This window comes from Balaenoptera borealis (assembly GCF_965194805.1).
Source record: "Balaenoptera borealis genome assembly, chromosome: X".
NCBI lineage: Eukaryota > Metazoa > Chordata > Mammalia > Artiodactyla > Balaenopteridae > Balaenoptera > Balaenoptera borealis.
Genome location: NC_138881.1, coordinates 68,078,044 through 68,084,043, shown reverse-complemented (window position 1 = coordinate 68,084,043; position 6,000 = coordinate 68,078,044). Strand labels below are relative to the sequence as shown.

General features: G+C 37.8%; 1 protein-coding gene across 1 annotated transcript in view; it reads left to right on the top strand.

Annotated features, from left to right (window-relative positions):
• Window positions 1-1,833: 1,833 nt before the first annotated feature.
• The window catches only part of LOC309620629 (uncharacterized protein), a 209,127-nt gene continuing 204,960 nt past the window's right edge, over window positions 1,834-6,000 (top strand). The window contains exon 1 of the mRNA XM_082377435.1: window positions 1,834-4,872. The gene's annotated coding sequence lies outside the window, so the exon portion shown is untranslated. The remainder of the gene's footprint in view (window positions 4,873-6,000) is intronic.

Below are 6,000 nucleotides of genomic sequence, written 5' to 3'. Positions count from 1 at the left end.
TCATTGTTTTATTTTTTTACTCTGCTCTGCAGTACTTATTTCCACTGTTTTATCTTACAGGTCACTTATCCGTTCTTCTGCCTCAGTTATTCTGCTATTGATCCCTTCTAGAGAATTTTTAATTTCATTTATTGTGTTGTTCATCACTGTTTGTTTGCTCTTTGGTTCTTGTAGGTCCTTGTTAAACGTTTCTTGTATTTTCTCCATTCTAGTCCCAAGATTTTGGATCATCTTTACTATCATTATTCTGAATTATTTTTCAGGTAGACTGCCTGTTTCCTCTTCATTTGTTAGGTCTGGTGTGTTTTTGCCTTGCTCCTTCATCTGCTGTGTGTTTTTCTGTCTTCTCATTTTGCTTATCTTACTGTGTTTGGGGTCTCCTTTTCGCAGCTGCAGGTCCTTAGTTCCCATTGTTTTTGGTGTCTGTCCCCAGTGGCTAATGTTGGTTCAGTGTGTTGTGTAGGCTTCTTGGTGGAGGGGACTAGTGCCCGTGTTCTCATTGATGAGGCTGAATCTTGTCTTTCTGGTAGGCAGGTCAACGTCTGGTGGTGTGTTTTGGGGTGTCAGTGGCCTTATTATGATTTTAGGCATCCTCTGTGCTAATGGATGGGGTTGTGTTCCTGTCTTGCTAGTTGTTTGGCATATGGTGTCCTGGACTGTAGCTTGCTGGTTGTTGATTGGAGCTGGGTCTTGGCATTGAGATGGAGATCTCTTGGAGATTTTTGCCATTTGATATTACATGGAGCTGGGAGGTCTGTTGTGGACCAGTGTTCTGAACTTGGCTCTCCCACCTCAGTGGCACAGCCCTGACGCCTGTCTGGAGCACTAAGAGCCTGTCCTCCACATGGCTCAGAATAAAAGGTAGGGAAAAAAAAGAAAGAAGGAGATAAAATAAAATAAAATAAAATAAAATAAAGTTATTAAAACAAAAAATAATTATTAAGAAAAAACGTTTTTACGTAATAAAGGAAAATTAAAAAGAAAAAAAAACGGACAGACAGAACCCTAGGAAAAATGGTAAAAGCAAAGCTATACAGACAAAATCCCACACAGAAGCATACACATACACACTCACAAAAAGAGAAAAAGGGAAAATAATATACATATATCGTTGCTCCCAAAGTCCACCTCCTCAATTTGGGATGATTCATTGTCTATTCATATATTCCACAGATGCAGGGTAAATCAAGTTGATTGTGGAGATTTAATCCACTGTTCCTGAGGCTGCTGGGAGAGACTTCCCTTTCTCTTCTTTGTTTGTACAGTTCCCGGATTTCAGCTTTGGATTTGGACCCGCCTTTGCATGTAGGTCACCTGAGGGCGTGTGTTCTTCGCTCAGACAGGACGGAGTTAAAGGAGCAGCTGATTTGGGGTCTCTGGCTCACTCAGGCTGGGGGAAGGGAGGAGTACAGATGCGGGGCACTCCTGCTGAGGCAGAGGCCAGCGTGTTGTTGCACCAGCCTGAGGCGTGCCGTGTGTTCTAAGGGGAATTTGTCCCTGCATCACGGGACCCTGGCAGTGGCGGGCTGCACAGGCTCCTGGGAGGGGAGGTGTGGCTAGGGAACTGTGTTTGCACACAGGCTTCTTGTTGGTTGCAGCAGCAGCCTTAGCATCTCATGCCTGTCTCTGGGGTCCACGCTGATAGCCGCTGCTTGCGCCTGTCTCTGGAGCTCCTTTAAGCGGTGATCTTAATCCCCTCTCCTCATGCACGGTGAAACAAAGTGGCAAGAATAAGTCTCTTGCCTCTTCGCCAGCTCCAGACATTTTCCCGGACTCCCTCCCGGCTAGCTGTGGCGCACTAGCCCCCTTCAGGCTGTGTTCACACAGCCAACCCCAGTCCTCTCCCTGGGATCTGACCTCGGAAGCCCGAGCCTTGGCTCTCAGCCCCCACCCGACCCTGCGGGTGAGCAGACAAGCCTCTCAGGCTGGTGAGTGCTGGTCGTCACCAATCCTCTGTGCGGGAATCTCTCCACTTTGCCCTCCACACCCCTGTTGCTGCTCTGTCCTCCATGGCTTGAAGCTTCCCCCTCTGCCACCCGCAGTCTCCGCCCTTGAAGGGCCTTCCTAGTGTGTGGAAACCTTTCCTCCTTCACAGCTCCCTCCCACTGGTGCAGGTCCCGTCCCTATTCTTTTGTCTCTGTTTTATCTTTTTTCTTTTGCTGTACCCAGGTATGTGAGGAGTATCTTGCATTTTGGGAAGTCTGAGGTCTTCTTCCAGCATTCAGTAGGTGTTCTGCAGGAGTTGTTCCACATGTAGATATATTTCTGATGTATTTGTGGGGAGGAAGGTGATCTCCACATCTTACTCCTCCACCATCTTGAAAGTCTCCCCCTCCTTCATTTTTTATACTTTGTATTTGAATCCTCTAACTTATTTTTCTTGCTGAGTCTAGCTAAAAGTTTATCAGCTTCCTCTTTTCACAGAACCAGCATTTAATTCCATGTTCATTTCTATTGTTTTTAGTCTCTGGATTTTGTTTGATCTTCTTTTCTAATTCCTTAGTGTGTAACAGGTTTTTTCAGACCTTTCTGTTTCTTGAGTTAGTCATTTATTTCTATGAATTTCAATTTTAAAAATGCTTTTGCTTCTTCCCATAAGTTTGCAATGTTACATTTTCATTTTAATTTGTCTCAAAGTATTTTATAATGTCTCTTTTACTTCATTGACCCATCAGTTGTTTAGTAGCATGTTGTTTAATCTGCACATATTTATAAATTTTCCAATATATTTTAAGTAATTTCTAGTTTCATACCACTGTGGTTGGAAAAGATGCTTGATATTATTTTAATTCTCTTAAATGTATTGACTTGCTTTGTGTCCCAACATATAATCGATCTTGGAAAATGCTCCATGTCCACTTAAGAAAAATGTGTATCTGGTGTTTTTGGAAGGACTTTTTAAGTAAATATATAAGTCCTACTGTTCAAACCGTCTTTTAAGGCCAATATTTTCTTACTGATTTTCTGTTTGGATCATTTATCCATTTATATATGTGTAGTATTAAAACTTTCTCATATTATTACATTGCTCTATGTTTCTATTTTCAGGTCTGTTAATATTTTCTGTATATATTTAGACAGTCCTATGTTGGGTAATTAAATATTTACAATTTTTGTGTTTCCTTGTTGGATTTATGACACTAGCATTATGTAACAAACCATTTTCTCTTATTATAGTCTGTTTTAAAGTCTGTTTTGTATGCTATAACTACTCCGGCTTTCTTTTGGTTTCCATTTTCATGGAATATCTTTTTCCATTTCTTCACATTCAGTCTTTCTGGGTCCTTACATCTAAAGCAAGTCTCTTGCATATTTATATTGGATATTAACCTCTTCTCAGTCATATCATTTGCAAATATTTTCTCCCATTCTGTGGGCCTTTTGTTTTGTTTATGGATTCATTTGCTGTGCAAAATGTTAAGTTTAACTAGGTCCCATTGGTTTATTTTTGTTTTTATTTCCATTACTGTAGGAGAATGATCAAAAAAATATTGCTGCAATATATGTCAAAGAGTGTTCTGCCTATGTTTTCCTCTAAGAGTTTTATAGTATCTGGTTATACATTTAGGTCTTTAATCCATTTTGAGTTTATTTTGCTACATGGTGTTAGAGAATATTATAATTTCATTCTTTTACCTGTAGCAGTCCAGATTTCCCAGCACCACTTATTGAAGAGAATGTCTTTTCTCCATTGTATATTCTTGCCTCCTATGTGGTAGATTAATTGACCATAAGTATGTGGGTTTATTTCTGGGCCTTCTATCCTGTTCCGTTAATCTATATGTCTGTATTTGTGCCAATACCATACTGTTTTGATTATTACAACTTTGTACTAGAGTCTGAATTCAGGGAGCATGATTCCTCCAGCCACATTCTTCTCAAGATTATTTTGGCTTTTTGGGTTATTTTGCATTTCCATACAAATTTTAAATTGTTTTGTTCTGGTTCTGTAGAAAATGTCATAAGTAATATGACAGGGATTGCACTGAATCTGTAGATTATCTTGGGTAATATATACATCTTAACAATATTGATTCTTCCAGTCCAAGAACATGTTATATCTTTCCATCTGTTTGTGTCATCTTCAATTTGTTTCATCATCGTCTTATAGTTTTCAGAATACACGTCTTTTGCCTCTTTAGGTAGGTTTATTCCTAGGTATTATATTCTTTTAGTTGCAATGGTAAATGGGGTGTTCCCTTAATTTTTCTTTCTGATCTTTTGTTGTTAGTGTATAAGTAGGCAAGAGACTTCTGTGTATTAATTTTGTATCCTGTGACATTAGTGAATTCATTGATTGGCTCTAATAATTTTCTGGTGGTATCTTTAGGATTTTCTATGTATAGTATCATGTCAACTGCAAACAGTGACAGTTTTCCTTCTTCTTTTCCAATTTGGATTCCTTTTATTTCTTTTTCTTCTCTTATTGCCAATGGCTACGACTTCCAAAACTATGTTGAACAAAAGTGGAGAGAGTGGGTATCCTTGTCTTGTTCCTGATATTAGAGAAAACACTTTTAGCTTTTCAACATAGAGGATGATATTAACTGTGGGTTTATCATGTATGACCTTTATTATGTTGAGGTATGTTCCCTCTATGCCCATTTTCTGGAGAGTTTTTATCATAAATGGGTGTTGAATTTTATCAGAGCTTGTTTCTGCATCTGTTTATATGATTATATGTTTTTTTATTTTCAATTTGTTAATGTGATGCATCACATTGATTAATTTGCAGATATTGAAAAATCCTTGCATCCCTGGGATAAATCGTACTTGATCATGGTGTATGATCCTTTTAATGTATTGTTGAATTCAGTTTGCTAGTATTTTGTTGAGGATTTTTGCATCTATGTTCCTCAGTAATATTGGCCTGTAATTTTCTTTTTTTGTGGTATCTTCATCTGGTTTTGGTATTGGGGTGATGGTGAACTCATAGAATGAATTCAAAAGTGTTCTTTCCTCTGCAATTTTTTGAAGCAGTTTCAGAAGGATAAGTGTTAACTCTTCTGTAAATGTCTGGTGGAATACCCTGTAAAGCTATCTTGCCCTGGTCTTTTGTTTGTTGGGAGTTTTTAAATAAAAAATTCAATTTCAGGACTGGTAATTGTCCTGCTCATGTTTTCTATTTCTTCCTGGTTCAGTCTTGGGAGATTGTACCTTTCTAAGTATTTGTCCATTTCTTCTAGGTTGTTCATTTTATTGGCGTATATTTGCTTGTAGTAGTCTCCTTTGAGCTTTTGTATTTTTGTAGTGTTCATTGTAACATCTCTTTTTTCATTTCTGATGTTATTGATTTTGGCTTTCTCCTTTTTTCTCTTGATGAGTCTGGCTAAATGTTTATCAACTTTATTTATCTTTTCAAAGAACCAGTTTTAGTTTTTTTGATCTTTTCTATTGTTTTGTTAATCTCTATTTCATTTATCTCTGCTTTGATCTTTAAGGTTTCTTTCCTTCTGCTAACTTTATGTTTTGTTTGTTCTTCTTTCTCTAGTTCCTTTAGGTGAAAGGCTAGGTTGTTTGAGATTTTTCCTGTTTTCTTAAGGAAGCTTGTATCACTATAGTCTTTCCTATTATAACTTCTTTTGCTGCATCCCATTGGTTTTGGACCATCATGTTTTCATTTTCACTTGTCTCTAGGTATTATTTGATTTCCTCTGTGATTTTTTCAGTGATACATTGGTTGTTTACTGGCATATTGTTGAACCTCCACATGTTTGTATTCTTGCAGTTTTTTCTTGTAGTTGACTTTTATCCTTATAGTGCTGTGGTCAGAAAAGTTGCTTGATTTGATTTCAGTTTTCTTATATTTATTGAGACTTGCTTTGTAACCCAGCATACGATCTATCCTGGAAAATGTTCCACCTGCACTCGAAAAGAATGGGTATTCTGCTGTTTTCGGATGGAATGCTCTATAAATATTAACTTCATCTGATCTAATATGTCATTTAAGGCCTGTGTTGCCTTATTGATTTTCATTTATTATTTACAAAATGAAAATAG